This window comes from Hylobates moloch, unplaced genomic scaffold (assembly GCF_009828535.3).
Source record: "Hylobates moloch isolate HMO894 unplaced genomic scaffold, HMol_V3 SCAFFOLD_22, whole genome shotgun sequence".
NCBI lineage: Eukaryota > Metazoa > Chordata > Mammalia > Primates > Hylobatidae > Hylobates > Hylobates moloch.
Genome location: NW_026652297.1, coordinates 27,782,560 through 27,805,724, shown reverse-complemented (window position 1 = coordinate 27,805,724; position 23,165 = coordinate 27,782,560). Strand labels below are relative to the sequence as shown.

The 23,165-nt window shown below is 43.0% G+C and overlaps 1 long non-coding RNA gene across 1 annotated transcript in view; it reads left to right on the top strand.

Annotated features, from left to right (window-relative positions):
* LOC131382268 (uncharacterized) overlaps positions 1 to 19,062 on the top strand; it is a 58,188-nt gene extending 39,126 nt beyond the window's left edge. The window contains exon 5 of the long non-coding RNA XR_009211578.1: positions 18,954 to 19,062. This is a non-coding gene — a long non-coding RNA (uncharacterized LOC131382268). The remainder of the gene's footprint in view (positions 1 to 18,953) is intronic.
* The last annotated feature ends 4,103 nt before the right edge of the window (positions 19,063 to 23,165 follow it).

Here is a 23,165-nt window from a genome sequence, read left to right as displayed (position 1 = left end):
AAAAGAATTCCCATAATTTGGCCCAAGAAAACGCTAATAACAAAATCTAAGGAAAATAATCAGAAGTCAGGAAAAGGTTTATGTATAGGACGTCATAAACACTAGTGATAGTGGGGAAAAAATGAAGAAAAAAATAAACTGTCCTCCAAGAGGGGCTGTCTTCAATAAATAATGGCATATCCATAAGATAGAATGTGTGTGGTACATGCATGCACACACACACATCCACAGTACATGATTGTACACAAAACCAAAAAAAATTCATACACGAAGGATAGAAAGAACTATTGCAAAATATAAACAGTAGTTATCTCCGGATGGTAAAATTATAGGTCTTAGAATTTTCTTTTCTGTATATATTTTTATATTTTCCAGATTTTTACAACATGTATGTAATACTTTTAGATTGGAGTGTTCGAGAGAAGCACAGATTTATTTATTTACCAAAATAATAAACAAATTAATTATTTTGAAAGGAAGAAAGGAAGGGAGGAAGAAAGAAAAATGTTTGGAAAGATCTTTTCTTTCCCTTGTAAAATGTCATTAAAGCAACAAATATGGGTGGATTGTTTTTTTCTTAGGGTAAGAACAGTATTTTAATTATTTTATTGCATCTCAAAGGTCAGTGATAAAAGAAAATGTAATTTAACCAAGTCAAAATACAAAGTTGCAATTTGGTATGTTAAATAACTTGGTTCATAAAAGATTCTAATAAAGATGGGAATATATGTATATATCATGGCCATATATAAGATAAAGGAAGACAGGCAGGGAACTACTTTCTGTAAATAACTTTTAAACATACTTTCAAAGATAAGAAAACATAACAGGAAGTTAAGTTAAAAAAAAAACTCACATGATTTCAACATCTGAATACCAATCATTTTCAGTTACTCTATTTGCATGTCATACACTTTTTATACATTTTTTGCTTTTTAATCTATCAGGTATTTACTCGTAAATGATTTTTAGCAAGTAAAAACAGTCAATGAACATGCAGTTATAATTTACTAGAAAGGAAATAAATACAGAAACATTTTTTCCTTTCTTTTAGCCTCCTGTTACATGGAATACATTCTGTTTTCTAACTTCTTGTTGTAAATGTTTGCAAACATAAAAAAAAAAACCTAAAAAAAAAAGTATAATAAATACTGATATTCTCCTTACCTAAACTTAACAATTGTTAAGTTTTGGGGTTTTTTTTTTTTTTTTTTTTGAGACGGAGTCTCTCTCTGTCGCCCAGGCTGGAGTGCAGTGGCGCGATCTCAGCTCACTGCAAGCTCCGCCTCCCAGTTTCACGCCATTCTCCTGCCTCAGCCTCCTGAGTAGCTGGAACTACCGGCACCCGCCACTACGCCCAGGTAATTCTTTTTATTTTTAGTAGAGACGGGGTTTCACCGTATTTTGGGGTTTTTTTTTAAATAAACTTAACAATTGTTAAGTTTTGGGGTATTTTTTGGGCCATAACTTTTCAAAATAACTTGTAGACATCATGTCACTTTACTCCTAAATACTGACTTTTTATTTTAACACATTTATTTTAAAAGATTTAAAAAGAAGATATTTTTCTTTTTTTAGAGATGGGGTCTCGCTATGTCACCCAGGCTGGAGTGCCATGGCTATTCACAGGTGCAGTTCCACTACTGACGAGCATGGGAGTTTTCCTTCCTTAAGTAACCTGGTGGTCCCTCATTCCCAGGATGTCACCGTATTGATGTGGAGCTTAGTGCAGACACCTGGTCAGCACAGGACTCTTGGGCTCAAGCAATCCTCCCACCCCAGCCTCCCCAGTAGCTGGGAGTACACGCCTGAGCCACCATGCCTGGCATTACCTCTAAATATTTTAACATGAATTCTCCTATATAACCACAAAACCACCATTACCTTTAAGAAAATTAATAAAAATTCCCCAATATTATCTACCCAGTTGATAGTCATATATCCCAATATGTCCCCACACATTTTTATACCTATTTTCTTATTCATACCTTTTTAACAGTTGCCTAATATTACTATCAATGGGTATACCATGATGGAATTAACCAGTTCCCCTACCACTTAAGGTATTCTCAGTGATCAAGGAGCTTCTTTGCAAATTTGTTCTTTCAACAGCTTTTTTTTTTTTTGAGAAAGGGTCACATTCTGTCACCAAAGCTGGAGTGCAGTGATATGATCTCGGCTCACTGCAGCCTCCACCTCCCAGGCTTAAGCAATCCTCCCATCTCAGACACCTGAGTAGCTGGAACTACAGGCACGCACCACCATGCCCAGCTAATGTTTTGTAGAGACGGGGTTTTGCCATGTTGCCCAGGCCGATCTTGACCTCCTGGGCTCAAGCAATCTACCTGCCTTAGCCTCCCAAATTGATGAGAATACAGGCATGAGTCACTACACCTGGCCTTCGACAAATATCTACTGAGCATCCACTGTGTTCCAGGAAAGTGCTGGGTGCTGAGAAGTGTAGGGTGAAAGTCATTGCTCCTGCTTTTGTGCAGCATGTAGTTAGTGGACAAGGAGGCTTTTGTTCTTCATTGAAGTATTATTAAATTAGCTGAAGGAGGAAACTGAGTTAAATAGTGGGAGCTATTAATAAATTAATTAATTTTGTAGAGATGGTGTCTTGCTATGTTGGCCAGGCTGGTCTCGAACTCCTGGAGTCAAGCAACTCTTCCACCTCAGCCTCCCAAGTAGCTGGGATGGCAGGCATAAGCCACTGTACCTGCCTGGGAGCTTGTATCTTGATATGTATATCTCCATTAAAAAATTGTTCTAGGCCAGGCACAGTGGCTCATGCCTATAATCCTAGCACTTTGGGAGGCCGAGGCCGAGGCCGGTGGATCATCTGAGATCAGGAGTTCAAGACCAGCCTGGCCAATATAGCAAAACCCGTCTCTACTTTAAAAAACAAAAACAAACAAACAAAAACAAACCTATCTGGAGATGCTGGCACATGCTCGTAATCCCAGCTACTTGGGAGGCTGAGACCCAAGAATCACTTGAACTAGGGAGGTGAAGGTTGCAGTGAGCTGAGATCATACCACTGCAGTCCAGCCTGGGTGACAGAATGAGACTGTATCAAAAAAAAAGTTCTATGGATTATGCCATGTCAACAAAAACAGTGCTTCTGACATTTACCCCAACTAAAAATGGCGGTATTCCCAATATTGGGATTACTTCCTTTTATTTTTCTTCTTTGGCACTTCATTGGGTAGAAAACAATACTGCCTTTTTATTCCTTGAGGACTAAAGTGGAGTTTTCTTCATGAACCCCTCAAGTGCCTTGCTTGGCTCTGTTTCCGTGTTCTTTCCGCAGCTCTTTTTGTCCCGTCTTCCCCACCTCCCAAGCAGAAATATTTACTGTCTGGGAACCTCTCTTTGCAGTAGAATGTCCTGGGAGACAGCCTGTTTTCAAACTGAGACCCACTGGCTGTCCTCAGCTCTCTGCCTGAGGTGGTCTCATAATCTCGGCTTAAATAAAGGACTTTACAGCTTTGACCCTTGCCCTTCTCCCCCAGGAGTCCCCAGTAGTCTTTATTTTTTATTTTATTTTATTATTTATTTATTTATTTTTTGAGACAGAGTCTCGCTCTGTCACCCAGGCTGGAGTACAATGGCGTGATGTTGGCTCACTGCAACTTCCACCTCCCAGGTTTAAGTGATTCTCCTGCCTCAGCCTCCTGAGTAGCTGGGATTACAGGCGCGTGTCACCACACCTGGCTAATTTTTATATTTTCAGTAGAGACGCTGTTTCACCACGTTGGTCAGGCTGGTCCCGAACTCCTGACCTCATGATCCGCCCACATTGGCCTCCCAAAGTGCTGGGATTACAGGTGTGAGCCACCGCACCTGGCCCCCAGTGGTCTTTAGAGAGAGAGATCTGGGAAGAGACAGGAGGGAGGGAAGAAGAGGGAGGGAAGGGGCCACCCAGTTGGAAAAACAGGTTTGAATTCAGGCCCCCTTGGACTGGTTCCTTCTTTCTTGCCTATCCCACCTTTTGCTTCAATAAGCCTGTTGCATTCTCCAGGTTTCACACACATCCTGTGTGAGGTGCATTTTCTGATCTTACCTGGGGGCTGTGTACCTAGAAGTTTCTAGCCATCAGTCAGGTTTGACACCCTCTCGTCCAAGCCTAGTTCTAGCACTTTCTAGTGCTTTTTGTCTCCTTTCGCTTCTGCATTTTAGTTCACATCCCCGGGCCTTCTCAGCCTCAGGCCTCCAGCACTTGGGTCACGTGAAACACATCGCATGCACCGACTCCCAAGGGCCTCACCTCTCCACTTCCTGCGGTGCCTCTAGCCAGCTCTGGTGGGAGGGAGTCAAGGGACCCTTTTGGTATGCATGGCAAACTCCCACCAAAGCCTGTCCCACAGCCTGCAGTCTTTTCTGGCAGTTCCAAGGAAATGCAACTTCAGGATCTCCCCAGCTAGCGAGAGAAGACCCCGTTCCACCCCTTCTAAGGTAGAAACAGGGTGGGGCGGGTGAAAGGGCCCTGCCAAGAGCAGCATCAGAGGGGAGAGGGCTGGTTTGGGTGGGAAGGAAGCATGCAGTTCCACTTTGAGCCCTTTACATGTGATGCGCCAGGGGGACAACTGCTTGGAGATGTGGGCTTGACTCTCTTCGGAGAGAGGAGGCGCCTCCCATGTAGGTTTTCGGGTCAGCAGTATGGGGGGAGATGTTTAGGCCCTGGAAAGAGATGTCTAGGGAGATGATAGAATCTCAAGGGACAAAACATTGATCCAGGAGATAACCCCAGATGTAGAGGGACAATTGGGGCGCTTAGTGGGTGAGGCATTTCCCTTGTCATTTTATGCGCGGGTCTTTAAAGTTCGTGTAGCAGGAACTCTGAGTAGTACCTGATTGTGCACAGTACCTGTTTGTGCACAGTACCTACCTGAGCACAGTATCTGATTCTGCACAGTACCTACCTGAGCACAGTACCTGGGCCATGCAGCTCCCAGCAGCCCTTTCTCTCCCCCTGCCGGTCACGTGATTTAATTTTTAACTCAGGAAAGGGAATTCCCAGTGGAGGGGCTTGATGGCCAATTAAACTCTCTACAAACTGCACTTCATAGACCCAGGATGCAACCTGGCCTGGCCTTATAGCTTCTCGGCCTTCAGGGAACCGAAATCTCTCCCTGACCAACGTGACAGTGACTAAGGTCTAATCTTTTAGCTGGGCCTCATGAGGAGGAAAATTAGAATTGTGAAATGGGGCAGAGGCCTGGCCTGCACTGGAGTGAGTGCTGTGGGCCCCCAGCTTGTCTGGTTGTCTCACCAAAGACACTAAAAACGGCACAAAGAGCCGGCAGGCCACCCTGCACCCCGCACTTTGCCTCTGCCTTGTGACTGTGCTTAATATAGGTCAAATGAAAACAGCTCCCAAAATAGACCTCTGAGAAGCAGCTGCAGTTGTGAAATGCTCCACAGAAAGGGAAGAGGTGTGGGTGACGGGAGCCCAGTTCTCCTCAGGTGTTATGTAACCCAGCCTTGGAAATTGGGGCCAGATGTCTGCAGAGAACAAGCCAGCCTCCCCTGCCCTTTCCTCCCGGCTTTCCTCCCTCCATGCCCCCACCCTAGACCCGGGAATCAGCCAACCCTAGACCCAGGAATCAGCAAACTCGGAGGGAGGGAGCTGGGCCCGTTCTGGACAGCAAGGTCACCCCTTAGAGCATCCCTTGAGGAGCTGGTCGTGCATACCTAAGTGATCACATGGCTCCCAGCAGAGCTGGCTGGGAGCCCCGGAAGTAGTCAAGTGACTCCCTGGAAGGGCTGGTGCCTGGGGTGGGTCTCATCTGACCCAAATGGTGGGGCATGGGAGGGGTGGTGAGGGTGATGGGCTGAGATGGCTGAGAAGATGCCCATGGGGCAGGCTGCTGCTCTGGTCTGTTGAGGGATAGAAGAGGCCTCCAGGAAGGAGGGTACCTCTGTGCTACCCCCCTCCTGCAGACTTTGCCTCTTCCCTCTGTCCCCTAAGCAGCCTCTGCCTCTGACATTTCCATCTTTGCCTTAGCAAGGAGGGGGATTTCCACTATATAATGAAAGAGAGGGGCCTCCCTCCCATCACCCATTTCTCCATTCATTCAGTGATCGTTTCATCAGTGAGGAAGTGCCAGGCCCGGGCTGGGCACTACAGATACAGCTGGGAATGAGAACGACTGCTTGCCCTCCAGAGTCTCTCATGGTTTGACATGGGGGAGAGCAGACCAGGTGTGGTGGCTCATGCCTGTAATCTCAGTGCTTTGGGAGGCCAAGGTGGGAAGATTGCTTGAGGCCAGGAGTTCAAGACCAGCATGGGAAACATAGCCCAGGAGACCCAATCTGTACACAAAATGAAAAAATTAGTCCTGTATGGCAGCACACACCTGTGACCCCAGCTACTTGGGAGGCCGAGAGGGGAGGATTGCTTGAGCCCAGGAGGTTGAGGCTGCAATGAGCTATGATTGGGCCACTGCACTCCAGCTTGGGCAAGGAAGTGAGACCCTGTCTACAAACAAACAATTGTAAGAAAGAAAAATAAGCAGGGGGTTAGACTTCAGGGAAATAAAAGCCAGGAGAGGTGAGCACAGGGTGGGGTCAGAGCCCCAAGAGGGGCACTGTCTTGGGGGCAGGTGGAGGACCAAAATGACTTTCCTGAACAGGAGACTTCTGAGAACAGGCAGGAAGGTTGAGAAGCGCCAGCCAGGTCCGGGGAAGGGAGTGAAGGCTGGAGAACTTCCCGGCAAGGGAGGCTATGCCTGTGCAAAGGTGCAGGGGCCCGGTGGAGAGCATGCCTTCCCGGGAAACTGCACCCATCGCAGGATGGCTGCAAGGCAGATTCAGAAAGACAGGAGGGGGGATGAGGCCGAGAAGGAAAAAGAAGGCCATTTCTGGAAGGGCCTTGTGAGGAAGTGTGGATGTCACCCTGACAGAACTGGGGAACTGCTAGAGCAGGAGGTTCTCAAAGCATGGTCAGCAGCCAGGGGAGCAGGTCAGAAACGCTGGGGGTAGGGTCCAACCCTCCACATCTTCGCAGCCTGCTCCGAGTGCCTCTGATGCCTGTTAATGTTTGAGAATCACTGAGCAAAAGGCTTTTATACCAGGGAAGTGCAGAAGCAGCTCAGGAAGATCTCTCTGGCTGCAGGGCAGAAAGTGGTGTGGAAGTGGGTGAGACTGGAGGCATAGCAGGAAGGAGGGTGTGTGGTGGCACCCAACGCCCCCGGGAGGGCTGCCACCATGAAGCAATATGCCAGATTCAAGAAACCTTAGCAGGGCCATGCACTGACTTTGGTCGGGTCTGGGCACTTTTGACTTTGTGGACCATTTCCTCCATTAAATGATATTTAAAATTATGTGTGATGACTGCATTGGTATAAAATGAATATACTTCGGGCCAGGTTATGTTAATTTTATTCTTCTAATTTTAAAAGAAATGAAAACTTTTTCATGAGCCCCTGAATGTGTCATGAACCCTAAGTGCTATGCCTAGAGCAGGAGTTGGTTTGGAACATCCAGGCTCTACTCTCAACAGGAAGTGGCCTTTGACGGAATGCAAAGAAGAGGGAGAGAGGGCATCGTGACTGACGCCCACCATCCGGGCTGGGGTCCTGGGTGGAAGGTGGTCCATTGACACTGAGAACACAGAGGAAGAGCAGATTTGCAGAAGGAGATGAGGCCAATTTCTTTATACAAGTGCAAGTGCAAGGGGCCTGAGACACATCCAAGTGGAAATGTCCAGGAGGCAGCTGGATACCAGGATTCGGACTTAGATAGGGATGTGTAAATAATGGCTAGCAAGGGGGTAAATCAACTTAGATAGGGATGTGTAGATCATTCCCAGCAAGGGGGTAGCTGAAGCAGGAGAAGAGTGGAGGTTATCCTGCAGAAAGTAAGAGGATGAATCCAGTGGGCAAAACCTGAGGGAGAGTCACATTCAAAGGATAGACTGGCCAGGGAGGTGGAAGGAAAATCAGAGAGGCCCAGGTACACCGAAGGAGGTGAGCATTTCAAGGGAGAGTAGTCAGGTGTCAAATGCTGCAGAGAAGTTCAGCAATGGGCAGTGCAGCATGTCCTTCAGATTGAGTTGCCAGTGAACAAGCTGGCCTTGTTCTTTCAGAACCAGTGGAGCTGTGGAAGTCGGTTTGTAGAAGTGGAGGCAGTGAGTGCAGGTTGCTCTTCCAAGGAGTCTGACTGTGAAGGAAAGGAGAGAGATAGGGCCAGGTGTAGTGGCTCATCCCAGCACTTTGGGAGGTCGACATGTGAGGATCACTTGAGCCCAGGAGTTCGAGACCAGCCTGGGCAACATAGCAAGACCTCACCTCTACTTAAAAAAAAAAAAAAAAATAGATGGGCGTAGTGACACATGCCGGTAGCTGCAGCTACTTGGGAGGCTGAGGTAGGAGAATCGCTTGAGCCCAGGAGTTCAAGGCTGCAGTGAGCCATGATCATGCCACTGCACTGCGGCTTGGGTGACAGAATGAGACTTTGTCTCTTTAAAAAAAAAATACAGAAAAAGAAAAAAGGGTAAGAGAGAAGTAATATGGGCTGAGTGAGGGTGGGAAGGAGAGGGCTGAAGCACAGGAAGAAAACTCAGCCTTAGACTCAAGGGAAAATGGTTTCTCCCTCATGTTGGGAGGGAGATGGAGGATTTCAGGTGGTTTTTGTCTCGTAACTTCTATTTTTCTCTATAAAGTAGAAAGGACCCTGAAACAGACAGGGAGGTTTATTGAGGGTGCAGAAGGTTTGTAATGATTACAGTGGAGAATGGGAGAAAGCACTAGAAAATTACAAATCAAACCGTGCAACATTGAGGAGCCAAATGGAGGTAAAGACAGTCACAGTTTAGCAGCAACCATCTGCGGAGTTGTGTGTGGAAAGAAGGAAATTAAACGAGAACACAGAGTATGAGACTGATGGGTTTTTTAAAAATAGTTTTTGTGGTTGGGCATAGCGTCTCATGCCTGTAATCTCAGCACTTTGGGAGACCGAGGAGGGAGGATCACTTGAGCCCAGGAGCTCAAGACCAGCCTGGGCAACAGGGTGAGATACTGTCTACACAAAAAATAAAAAATAAATAATTTTTGTTTTTGTGTTTTTTTTTTTTTTTTAGAGACAGAGTCTTGCCCTGTGACCCAGGTTCTGAAATGCCGTGGCATGATTATACCTCACTGCAGCCTGGAACTCCTGAGCTCAAGCAATCCTCCTGCCTTAGCCTCCCAAGTAGCTGGGACCACAGGCATGCACAATGCCCGGCTTACATTATTTTTAATGGTGTATGCTATGGTCTGAACAAAATTCATATGTTCAAACATAATGGCCAATGTCATGGTATTAAGAGGTGGGGCCTGTAGGAGGTGATTAGGTCATGAGGGCTCCCCCCGGTGAATGGGATCAAGGCCTTTCTAAAAGAGGCTTGGTGCTGCGTTCATTCCTCCTGTATTTCCACCTTCTGCCATGTGAGGATGCAGCAACAAGGTGCCATCTTGAAGGCAAAGAGCAGCGCTCACCAGATGTGCAAACTGCTGGTGCCTTAATCTTATGCTTTCCTGTCTCCAGAGCTGTGAGAAACTAAATTTCTTTTCTTTATAAATTATCCCAACTGTGTATTTTGTTATAGCAGGACAAATAGACTAAGATAGTGTGTTTTCTAAATTGTGGTGGTGCATTCTCCTGTATAAAATACTACAATTCGGCCAGGTACAGTAGGCTGACGTGGGCAAATCACTTAAGTCTAGGTGTTCAAGACCAGCCTGGGCAACATGTGGAAACTCCATCTCTACAAAAAATAGAAAAACTAGCTGGGCATGGTGACACACGCCTGTAGTCCCAGCTACTTGGGAGACTAAAGTGGGAGGATCACCTGAGCCCAAGGAGGTCAAGGTTGCAGTGACCCCTGATCCTGCCACTGCACTCCAGCCTGGACGACGAGAGAGACCCTGTCTCAAAACAAAGAAAACAAAACTATAATTTGTAAAATTCTAATTTCTTATTGTTAAACTGATATGGTTTTCAGATTATTACTATTATAAATAATATTGACTATACTTGGGCATTTCCTTAAGGTAAATTTCAGATACAATATCTTGGTTAAATTATATAAACATTTTAAGGCTTTTGATAGGCATTATGGATCAAAATGTACCTGGCTTCATTTTGCATTCTTTGAGTGCTAGTGCTTCATTTTGCATTGTTTTAGTCACATTTTTATTTCTTCCCCTGTGATTACTTGTTCACAGTCTTTACACAATTTTTGAGTGGAAAGCTACTTTTGTTCTTATTGGTTTATAATGGCTTTCTTTATATATTATTAGTATTTTGTCATCTGTTGTCAATATTATTTCCCAGTGATATGGTTTGGCTCTCATTCTCTCTCTTGCCTGCTGCCATTTAAGACGTGCCTTTCACCTTCCACCATGATTGTGAGGCCTCCCCAGCCATGTGGAACTGGGAGTCCATTAAACCTCTTTTTCTTTATAAATCACCCAGTCTCAGGTATGTGTTTATCAGCAGTGTTAAAACAAATGAATACATCTAATTTGTTGCTTGACTTTTATGCTGCTTTTTGACATTCAGTAATTCCAGATTTTTATCTTGCAAAAGATCCATTTTTTGTTTAGAGTGTCTTTTTTTTTTTTTTTTGCTTTTATTCTTAGAAAGGCCTTTCCCTCTCCAATATCATATAAATATTTTATATTATTCTTTTCATTATTTTATACTTTTCTCTTTGAACTATCTGATTTTTTTTCTTAATTGTCAATTGTCCCAGCATCTTACTTCCCTAATTAAATCACACTTTTACCATATATTAAATATTTACTCATTGTTGGGTTTATTCCTAGACTTTCAATTTTGTTTCGTTGAGCTATTTATTGTTGTAACATATCATACTGTTTTAATTATTGTAGCTTTACAGGAAAACTATTAATAAGGCATAATATTCTCCCCTCCACACTCCATTAACTTTTTTTCAAAAAATATCTTGAATATTCTGCCACATTGACTCTTCCAAATGAAGTTTAGACTTATTTTGTAAAGTTGCACTAAAAACTCAAAATTTTGGCTGGAATTACTTTTATGAATTCATAAGGAAAACTGATATTCTTGAAATATTAAATCTTCTCAACTAGATATGTATCTCTATTAATTCAATACTTTTTTAAAAAGGTTAAGATTTCTTTAATAAACTTTATTAAATTTAATCACTTTCTCCATATATATTTATGATTTAATATACACTTCATTTAATTTGTTAAGAAAAAAACTCCCATTTTAGGTTAACTAAGATTTTTAAAATTGTTTTTTAATGTTTTAAAATTTTATTTAATTGTGAAAAATATTCATACCATTTTAACAATTTTTTTTTTTTGAGACAGGGTCTCACTCTGTCACCCAGGCTGGAGTATAATGGTTTGATCATAGCTCACTGTAACCTCAACTTTCCAGGATCCCATCCTCCCACCTCAGCATCCTGAGTAACTGAGACTATAGGCGCTCACCACCTTGCCTGGCTGTTTTTTGTAATTTTTGTAGAGATGGGGTTTTACCATGTTACCCAGGCTGCTCTCGAACTCCTGGACTCAAGTGATTCTCCTGCCTCAGCCTCCCAAGGTGCTGGGATTACAAGTGTGAGCCATGGCACCCAGCCCCATTTTAACCATTTTTAAGTGGACAGTTCACTGACATTAAGCACTATACATTCGCATTGTTGTGCCACCATCCCCACCATCCATCTCCAGAACTTTTTTATCTTGTGAAACTACAACTGTATACTCCTTTAACAATAACTCTCCATTCTGCCCTCTCCACAGCCCCTAGCAACTACCATTCTACTTTCTGTGTCTATAAATTTGACTATTCTAAGTACCTCATATGAGTGAGATAGTATTTACCCTTTTTTTTTTTTTTTTTAGACAGAGTTTTGCTATTGCAAAACTTTTAGACAGAGTTTTGCCCAGGCTGTAGGGCAGTGGCACAATCTCGGCTCACTGCAACCTCTGCCTCCTGGGTTCAAGCGATTCTTCTGCCTCAGCCTCCCAAAGTAGCTGGGATTACAGGCGCCTGCCATCACGCCCAGCTAATTTTTTTGTATTTTTAGTAGAGACAGGGTTTCACCATGTTGGCCAGGATGGTCTTGAACTCCTGACTTCAGGTGATCCACCCGCCTCAGCCTCCCAAAATGCTGGGATTACAGGCGTGAGCCACCGTGCCTGGCCAGTATTTACCCTTTTATGACTGGCTTATTTCACTTAGCATAATAATACCTTCAAGGCCCATTCATGTTGCAGCATGTCTGAATTTTCTTCCTTTTTAAGGCTGAATAATATTTCACTGTATGTATATATGACATTTTATTTATCCATTCATTCATTGATTGGATACATACATATGATGATAGTTGATGGACATTTGGGTTGCTTCAAGTTAATGAGATAATGCTACTACAAACATCTCTCTAAGACCCTGCTTTAAATTCTTTTGAATATATACCCAGAAGAGGAATTGTTAGATTTTATGGTAATTCTATTTTTTAATGTTTTGAGAAGCTACCATATTGTTTTGTGTAGCAACTACACCATTTTCCATCTCTACCAGTAGTGCAGAGTATTTTAATGTCTCTACATCCTTGTAAACACTTGTTATTTTCTGGTATTAAAATATATATATAATAGACATCTTAGAGTGCTACATGGAACATCTTTGCTCCACAGAGTATGGTCTGCGTACTTATTATGAGCTCCATTCAGATGTGTTTTTAATATTAGGGATAATATTAGGAAAAACAAGATTCTAAAGCTAATTACTATAGCTATAGGATATATATAATATATAAAAATTACAATGAGTGATATCTCATTGTAATTTTTATTTGCATTTCCTTAATGATTAATAATATTGAGCATTTTTGTGGATGTTCCCCCCTCTGCTTTTTTTTAATTTTCATGGAGGTAAGGTTTTGCTGTGTTGCCTAGGCTAGTCTTGAATTCCTGAGCTTAATCCTCCGACCCCGGCTTCCCAAAGTGCTGGGATTACAGGCATGAGCCACTACACCTGGCCTGATGTTGAGCATCTTTTCACATACTTATTGGCCATTTGTATGTCTTTGGAAAAATGTCTATTCAAGTCCTTTGCCCATTTTTTACTTGGGTTGTTTGTTTTTTTGTTGTTGGGTTTCATAAGTTTTCTTTTTCTCTTTTTCTTTTCTTTTTTTTTTTGAGACAGAGTCTTACTCTGTTGCTCAGGCTGGAGTGCAGTGGTGCCATCTCAGCTTACTGCAACCTCCACCTCCTGAGTTCAAGCAATTCTCCTGCCTCAGCCTCCCAAGTAGCTGGGACTACAGGCGCAGGCCACCACATCTGGGTAATTTTTTTGTTTTTTTAGTAGAGATAAGGTTTCCCTACGTTGACCAGGCTGGCCTTGAACTCCTGACCTCAAGAGATCTGCCCACCTCGGCCTCCCAAAGTGCTGGGATTACAGGCATGAGCCACCGTGCCCGGCTGAGTTTTATAAATTTTCTATATATTCTGGGTATTAATCTATTATTAGGGATGTGATTTACACATATTTTCTCCCATTCTGTGAGTTGCCTTTTTACTCTGTTGATAGTGTTCTTTGATGTGCAGAAGTTTCTAATTTTCATGGAGTCCAGTTTATTTTATTGTTGTCTGTCTTTTTTATGTCATATTCAATAAATCATTGCCAAATCCAATGCCATAAAGCTTTACCTCTATGTTTTCTTCTAAGAGCTTTATAGTTCTAGCTCTTAAAATTAGACCTTTAATCCATTTTGAGTTAATTCTATATATGGTAAAAGGCAAAAATTTCATCCTTTTTAATGTAGATATCTAGTTTTTCTAGTGCCATTTGTTGAAAAGACTATCCTTCCCTCATTGACTGGTCTTGGCAACCTTGTCAAACATCCTTTGACCATATATGCAAGGGTTTATTTCTGGGCTTCTTCTTTATTCCACTGGTTGATGTTCTGTCTTTATGTCAGTGACACACTGTTTTGATTACTGTAGCTTTTTAGTAATTTTAGACATCAGGAAGTATGAGTCTTCTAACTTTGTTCTGCTGTTTCAAGATTGTTGTGGCAATTCGGGGGTCCCTTGAGATTCTATATGAATTTTACCATTTTTTTTCTATTTCTGCAAAAAAGCATAATTGGGATTTTGATAGGGATTGCATTAAATCATTAAATTGCTTTGGTAGTATTGACATCTTAGCAACATTAAGGCTTCCAATCTATGAACAAAAGATGTCTTTCCACTTAGATTTTCTTTTTGAGTCAAATAGCTTAATTGTATTACAATTATTTTTAAAGCCAGCTATGAGGTTGACAAATATTTGGGTTAGTCTATAGCAAGTCTCTAATTTCCAAGATACAAAAGACAATAAATATGGATTCGAATTCAGCCTAGAAATGAGATTCTAAAGCTAATTACTAGGCCAGGTGTGGTGGCTCACACTTGTAATCCAAACACTTTGGAAGGCTGAGGTGAGCAGATTATCTGAGGTCAGGAATTCGAGACCAGCCTGGCCAACATGGTGAAACCCCGTCTCTACTAAAAATACAAGAATTAGCTAGGCGTGGTGGTGGGTGCCTGTAATCCCAGCTACTTGGGAAGCTGAGGCAGGAGAATCACTTGAACCCAGGAGGTGGAGGTTGCAGTGAGTTGAGACCACACCACTGCACTCCAGCCTGGGTGACAGAGGAAGACTCCATCTCAATAAATAAATAAGTAAATAAATAAATAAATAAATAAATAAAATAAAGCTAATTACTAGCAGTGTAGCTTAGTTTTGGTATTTCAAATACATGTATAATTCTTAAGATGCTACAAGAACTCATATAATAAAGGTATTGCTCACTGACAACAAACTACCAGATCTTCACTGACCATACACGATTGTATGGTGCCTTGGAGCCTTCATGTGAGTCCCCTGAGGGTTCACCGGTGCTGGGGGACAATCAGAGATGGCATCATGATGGCACTGGTCCTTTCTAGCAGGAGGACTGGTATAGGAGCAGGTGCTGAAAATGCCTACTGAGCAGGAAAGAAAGCTGATTTCCCAATAGCACAATAAATGGTCTTATTTTTTTTGCAGAAAACAAGATTGTCGCTGTATATTTTTCTGATTGCTACATGGAACACCTTTGCCCCATAGAACATGGTCTGCTTACTTATGAGCTCCACTCAGATGTGTTTTTAATATTAGGAATGAATGTTGGAATGCTTTTATTTTCACAAGAAAAGTGATATGGTTTGGCTATGTCCCCACCCAAATCTCATCTTGAATTGTAACTTCCACAATTCCCATGTGTTGTGGGAGGAACCTGGTGGGAAGTGATTGAATTATGGTGGCGGGTCTTTCCTATGCTGTTCTTGCAATAATAAATGAGTCTCACGAGATCTGATGGTAAAAACAAACAAGCAAAAAAAACAAAACAAAAAACAAAAACAAATAAACAAAAAAAACAGGAGGCTGGGCATGGTGACTCACGCTTGTAATCCCAGCACTTTGGGAGGCCAAGGTGGGTGGATCACGTGAGGTCAGGAGTCTGAGACCAGCCTGACCAACATGGAGAAACCCCATCCCTACTAAAAATACAAAATTAGCTGGGCATGGTGGTGCATGCCTGTAATCCCAGCTACTCGGGAGGCTGAGGCAGGAGAATTGCTTGAACCTGGGGGATGGCGGTTGTGGTGAGCCAAGATCACATCGTTGCACTCCAGCCTGGGCAACAAGAGCAAAACTCTGTCTTAAAATAATAAGAATAATAATATAAATAAATAAATAAAATAAGAGTGTCCCTGCACAACCTCTCTCATTTTTTGCCTGCCACAATCCACATAAGACGTGACTTCGGCTCCTCCTTGCCTTCTGCCATGATTGTGAGGCTTCCCCAGCTATGTGAACTGTAAGCCCAATTAAACCTCTTTCTTTTGTAAATTGCTCAGTCTTGGGTATGTCTTTATCAGCGGCGTGAGAATGGACTAATACAGTTGGTAACTACTTTTTTTTTTCACTTTGTTAAGTTTTGGTATTACACTTGCGCTAGCTTTGTAAATTGTATTGAGAAACTTCCTGTGCTTTTCTCCAATGTGAAATTATATTTTGTAGCAACGGAAATATCTTTACCTATTTCATTTTTATAGCGGTATGAATTTTACACAGTCTCAGAGATATAAATATGTGTCTTCATTTCTCTGTAACAGATACTTAGTTCAGGACAGCCCACTTCTGCTGATGAGAGAAAACTTACTTTTATAAATCTTAGCCGCTTTTGTATTGATGGGTATCAATTCAGAGTATAAACTTAAGTCAGTTGTCTCCCTTTCTCCTCTTCTTTCCCATGGTGATCTTAATTCCAAGAGGCTTCCTCATCTTTCTAGCATGGGGTGGGTTATCTGGTCCTGGCATCATGTCCTTTGGCTCCTGTTGCCATATGCTGATGCTGAAGCAGATGTGCCCAGCCTTGCTATAGTCTCTAGTGGGCAAGGGGGCCAGGAGCACTGCATACCTTTGTCCTGATGACAGGACCCTTCGAATCTGTCCACCTCCCTACTCACCCCTTCTGTGGCCACCAGTGCTTGGCTGCTTTCCCTTACCTGCCCATGGGTGCATGGGAGCAAATGAGGCTTCCATCCACCCAGGTGGTCCACTCAACTATTTTGCTTTTACCACTCTTGTTCTGTGTCCTCTGAGGCTTGCTGGGCTACAGAAACCAGCCTATGGCTCTGCTCTGGGATGCACTAAATGATCTGGGTTTCTCTCATCCTGCTCTTCAGTGTCCACCAGGAGAGAGTCAGGGTGCTGAGCACTCTCAGAGACTCTCTGTCTGATGTCTCTCTATGTCACCAAAAGTATCCTTTTATTACATGACCATATACTCTATGTTCTCAGTGGCTTCATCTATAGCCTTTAATTGTAAAGTCAAGTTTTTTAGAATACAAAATAAAATAAAAATAGCTTCTTTCTCAGTATCTGAACTCTTGAAAATCAAGTGTTTTTGGCATTCAGGCTTTCTCTCTCCCATAAAGTAAAACCTGCTTTGAAACTCAAAGTTTAGCAACATCTTCTTGTTCTTGGAACTGCCATATCCTCAAAGTGGTGAATGCCTCTGAGTTAAGAACAATGAGCTGCCAGGTAACTAAGAGAAAGTACGAGTTATTTTAATGAAAAGTACGTCAGTTAATGTAAAATAAAATATCCCATTTTTGAAATCATTTTCTCATAAAATCACCTGGGCCTAGTATATATCCAGAAGATAATCTTTGACAGGCTTTTTTTTTTTTTTTTTTTTCATTTTAATTTGTCTCTTTGTGGGTTTCTTTTTCTTTTCTTTCCTTTTTTTTTTTCTTTTTTGTAAATTTGTTACTGTTTTTGGAGACAGCCTTACTCTGTGGCCCAGACTGGAGTGCAGTGGCACCATCATAGCTCACTGCAGCCTCCAACTCCTGGACTCAAGTGATCCTCTCACCTTGGCCTCCTGAGTAGTTGGGAGTACAGGCACCAGCAACTGCACTTGGCTTTTTTGTAAATTTGGAAAACTTATATATTCTGAGAAACTATCAGATGTATCTATTTTTTTTCAAATGCATTTATTCACAATTTTTAAAATGCCTTTTTATCTATGATTGTATACCTTTCCTTACATTGTCGGTCATTTTCCTCTTCCACTTGCGTTTGTCAGGGTTCGGTTGCAGGAAAAGAGTCCCCACAACTGGTGTAAGCAGAAAGGACATCACATCAGTGCAGTAATTAACTTACAGAATGGTTGGGAAGACTGAAGAGATAGATGCAAAGCTGAGCTCTCAAAGACAACCTCAGAGCCACTGTGGACACACAGGGAGTCCTTGTGTGTTCACTTTTCCCCTCCCCACCCACCTTTTAGCTCTTTGTGAATATCGTTTCAGTGATGTCTGGCATCAATGATGTACCCTATGAGGTAGGACAAGAACAAAGACCAATGAGTTATTAAAAATAAAAACTTTAGGCAAATTAAATTTAGCAGAGTTTAACTGAGCAAAGAAGGGCTTTCCTTCCCTATCTTAAGGTACTAAAGATATTCTCCTGCATATTATTCTAAAGATTTAAAAGTTTCCATTTTAATATTTCATTTTTTAATCCACCTGAAATTTGTTCTGTTTAAAGTATAGCATCACAGCATGATTTTATTTTTTCACAGTGAATTCAATTGTCTGAACACTATTTGTTGGATAGTGTGTCCTTTTCCCTATTCACTTGAAATGTCACCACTGCCAAGGAAGCTTGTAATAAGCAAAAAAGATTATTAAGTGTCTGCAATAGAAAATTATACATAGCTTAGAGCTCATTCTTCCAGGTTCTCTGATTCATTGGATTAAGCTATTTTACAACTTTATACATTGTAGATAACTAGCAGCCAATAGAGTGATTTTTGTCTATACATACATTAAAAAACAAAAACAGAAACAAAAACAAAACAAAACAAAACAAAACAAAACAAAACCTGTCTGGTGGAGATTCAATTGAGATTCCCTTTCCTGCTGTGTTAGAAGCCAGTTAGTTTTGCTGCCATTTTCATGTTCATGTCAATATCTCTGATCTATCAATGTGTCCATTCTTTGGATTGCCCTTGTAAGGTCTTACTAGTTCCCTCATTAATGATGAGTTAAATAAAAAGTCTACCATGTGTTCATTTTATGCCTGTATGAGAGTGATCATTTTACCCTTTTTGAAACCACCCTTTAACAGTCACATATTAATGGCATATAGCTTGAAGCAAACACAAAGGGATCAATTAGATAGCGATTATTCACTTGTATAATAAGCTCTTCCTACATGACAACAGGATACAATTTACAAGTGTTTAGGCCATTTTATCAGCAGCCAAGTCCTGAGTACAAAGGCAGCCTTGTACATCTGGCAGTGCTCTGACAGGCCAGGGAAACAAACCAACCATTCATATTCTTCTATGTATCATCATATTACAGGAAGCTTTTCAACATCGTGAGGATTGCATAATCAACTCAGAACATCTGGAATAGGAGCCTGACTGAACAGAGCAGAAGTGAACTTTCCCAGAGCTCCCGTACTCCATCCACTCAACTCAACAAATGTTGACTGAGTGCTTGTGATGTACAGCACTCAGTGCTAAAATGCGGTAGCGAAATAAATGTCTCTTTGATCTGATTGAAATTAATTTCCTAATTTCAAAAGGAGGAACTAACCACATGGGCCCTACACTGAGAGATATGTTACAGGTTACCAGTGCAACCAAAATGCAGGTTCGGTCACTCATCGCTTGCAGAATGCAATGAACAAGAGCAAGGTCTGATATTGTTAGGCAGATACGAGCAGGGCAGGAGAGGGTCCCCCTCACCCCAACCCCACCCCAGGAATGTCAGGTCATCATCAAGTGATGGTCAGGCAGTGGTTAGTTGTCTCTCTAAAATAATAATTGGTAGCAGCCAGCACTAGGGAAAGGCAGTCTTTCAACAGATAGAAACACCTGAAGCTGGTGATCAGCAACGATAAGATCTTAGGAGTTGGGAGAGTGGGCTCAAGCATGCGCACTATGGGGCAAAATGGCAGAGTGTAACTGGTACAAGACGTTCCTCCAGGAACGCTCAATTGGTAAGGGAAAAGTGCCTCAAATGAGCATGTGTATAACTCCAGTAAACACGCTGCACATGTGGTTCCTCCTAAGTACTGGCAGGCCACTGTGCATGTGGACAGCCCACCCCAGGGGAAAAATCAGGGGTGAAGGGATGCAATTCCCCAGAAGCATGCCAATGTATAAGACCTCCAGTCAAAGGCCATACCACGCATTTGATCTCTCAAGTAGCCCGCTTGGTGCTCTTCCAAGTGCACTTTACTTCCTTTTGTTCCCGCTTGAAACTTTTTTTTTTGAACAGGAGTTTCACCCTTGTTGCCCAGGCTGGAGTGCAATGGTGCAATCTCGGCTCACTGCAATCTCCGCCTCCCGAGTTCAAGCGATTCTCCTGCCTCAGCCTCCCATGTAGCTGGGATTGCAGGCTTGCACCACTATGCCTGGCTAATTTTTCATATTTAATAGAGATGGGCTTTCACCATATTGGTCAGGCTGATCTGGAACTCCTGACTTCAGGTGATCCACCTGCCTCGGCCTCCCAAAGTGCTGGGATTACAAGCATGAGCCACCACACCCGGCCTCAAAAGCTTTTGAATACACTTTCACTTCTGCTGTAAAACTTGCCTTCGTCTGTCACTCTGCCTTATATCCTTCAGGTAAATTCCTTCTTCTAAGGAGGCGAGAATTGAGGTTGCTGCAGACCCTTATGGATTCACTGCTGGTAATAGTATAAAGAAAGTGCCTTTATTCCAAGACTTAGCTTAGGGGAAGAAGTACAGACTCCTGCCTTTAAGGGTACTGCTTTACTTTTGGGGCAGAAATCAGGGGCTTTTAAAGGGGGATTTGGCATGCATGCATGGCATGCAGAGGAGGGAGCGAGCAGGTGGGGGTCTGCATGACTCACTTCGGTGCCTTACCTACCACGTGGTTCAGCTGGTGCCACCGCAAGCAGAACTAGGTTGTACAATGGCCATTGTTTCAAGATACTTGCCACGTGGGGCAGAGTTGGGTCAAGGGCATACTTTAGGTGGTAAATTGACTGTTGTCTCTCCCAGTGGGTCAGCGTTCTGGCTCTGGAGCTTCTAAGTAAGCACGTAGTTAGATAAGCTTGCCCTGTAGGGAATGCCTGGTGAAGGGAAGGTAAAGGTTATAATTACATTTCTAAAGAGCTAAGTAGAGGCTCTTTAAACATGGTGGCTCACGCCTGTAATCCCAGCACTTTGGGAGGCCGAGGCAGGCGGATCACTTGAGGTCAAGAGTTTGAGACCAACTTGGCCAACATGGTGAAACGCTGTCTCTACTAAAAATACAAAAATTAGCTAGGCTTGGTGGCGCACACCTGTAATCCTAGCTACTTGGTGTCAGGCCTCTGAGCCCAAGCTAAGACATCATATCCCCTGTGACCTGCACGTATACATCCAGATGGCGTGAAGCAACTGAAGATCCACAAAACAAGTGAAAATAGCCTTAACTGATGACATTCCACCACTGTGATTTGTTTCTGCCCCACCCTAACTGATCAATGTATTTTGTAATCTCCTCAACCCTTAAGGAGTTTCTTTGTAATCTCCACCACTGTTAAGAAGGTTCTTTGTAATTCTCCCCACCCTTGAAAATGTATTTTGTGAGATCCATTCCCTGCCCCTAAAACATTGCTCCTAACTCCACCGCCTATCCCCAAACCTGTAAGAACTAATGATAATCCCACCACCCTTTGCTGACTCTCTTTTCGGATTCAGCCCGGCTGCACCCAGGTGAAATAAATAGCCCTGTTGCTCACACAAAGCCTGCTTGGTGGACTCTTCACGTGGACGTGCATGACACTCAGGAGGCTGAAGTTGGAGAATCGCTTGAACCCGGGAGGAGGAGGTTGCAGTGAGCTGAGATCGCGCCACTGCACTCCAGCCTGGGTGACAGAGTGAGACTCCGTCTCAAAAAAAAAAAAAAAGAAAAAAAGAGCTAAGTAGAAAGAGGGAAACGGGGAAAAGGAGGAAAGAAAAAAGAAGAAAGGAAAAAAAAATTTTAAACCTTTCTGTCTTAGAAAAATGGGGGTGCTCAGTTACATCATGATAGGATAGGCTATGTTACAGTATTGGTATCAGAGTTAAGAGGAAATTATTTAGGCAGATAGTAAGGGTAAGGAAGTCCTTGATAAGGTTTTTCTTTTAATGAAAAGCAGCCCCCAAATCATTTTCTTTTCTAACAAAGAGCAGCCTATAAAATTGAGCTGCAGACATAGACAGGTAAGCTAGAAGCTTGCACAGGTGAATGCCGGCAGTTGTGCCAATAGGAAAAGGCTACCTGGAGCTAGGCATGTTCAAAATGGCGGCTCCGTGTTCCCTTATCTTTGCCACTCCTTACTTCCACGTGTACAGGAAGAAGCAGACAACATAGCACAGACCAAGTGGAAAGCCCTTTGCATAATAAGATTAGAATGGGGTAGCTAGCCTACCCTGCGTGTTATGTAAATATCACACGTGGTCCAACCAATCTGTGGGCCCCATGTAAATCAGGCACCACCTCCTCAAGCCAGTCTATAAAATCCAGTGCACTCAGGCACAGGCCAGAATTCACGTTGAGACCCCTGTCTCTCTTGCAAGAGGGAGAGCTGTTCTCTTTTCTCTTTCTTTTGCCTGTTAATCTTCCACTCCTAAGTTCTCTCCTGGTGTCTGTCTGTGTCCTTAACCCTTCTTGGCTGAGACGACAAACCTCGGGTATTTACCCCAGACAATGACGCCGCTTCAGTATCATTAAATGATACAACTTAAGAGAGATAATATTTTCACTAGATAGAGTGGGCCAACGGCAAGTTGCAGTGTTGCTGCCTGTCTTAGATAGGGGTGGGGAGAAATGGGGGGAGCCCAACCCTGAAAAGAGTGAAGAGCTCCAGTCCTCACCATTGCAGACAGGGGCACATTGTCTCAGCTAGCTGAGAGGGGCTGGCATTCTTCCAGCAGCCCCATGCTTCCAACATGAGCATCTGGGAGGGTTCTGGTGGGTCCTCCAGAAAAACCTTCCTCCAAGGGACCCCATGGGTGAAGCCATGGCATCATCTGTTTATAATTCAAGGCCTGTGGACTCTATTAATTTAGTAGGAAACCTGGTGACCAAAGGAAGAAGGTGTCGTTGTCAAATGATATTTTCTTGGGAGGCCCAAGCCCCTCAAAAAAAGTTTTCCCAAGGACCCCTACCAACACCAAGACAGAGAAGCTGCCATCAAGAAATATATGACCTACTTGAGAAGGCAAGATCTGCACAGGTAGAAAGTCAGGTGCAGATGCCCCTTGATTTATGAAGGGGTTACATCCTGATAAGCCCATCATAAATGGAAAATATTATAAGTTGAAAATGCACCTAATACCCCTAACCAACTGAGCATCACAGCTTAGCCTAGCCTACCTTAAATGTGCTCAGAACACCTACATCAGCCTACAGTTGGGCAGAATCGTCTGGCACAAAGCCCGTTTTATAACAAAGTGTTGATTCTCTCATGTAACTTACCGGATGCAGGACACAGCAGCACGTGGCATCAGGTTGTTCACCCACGTGATCATCTGGCTGAATGGGAGCTGCATTCTCTGCACTGCCCAGC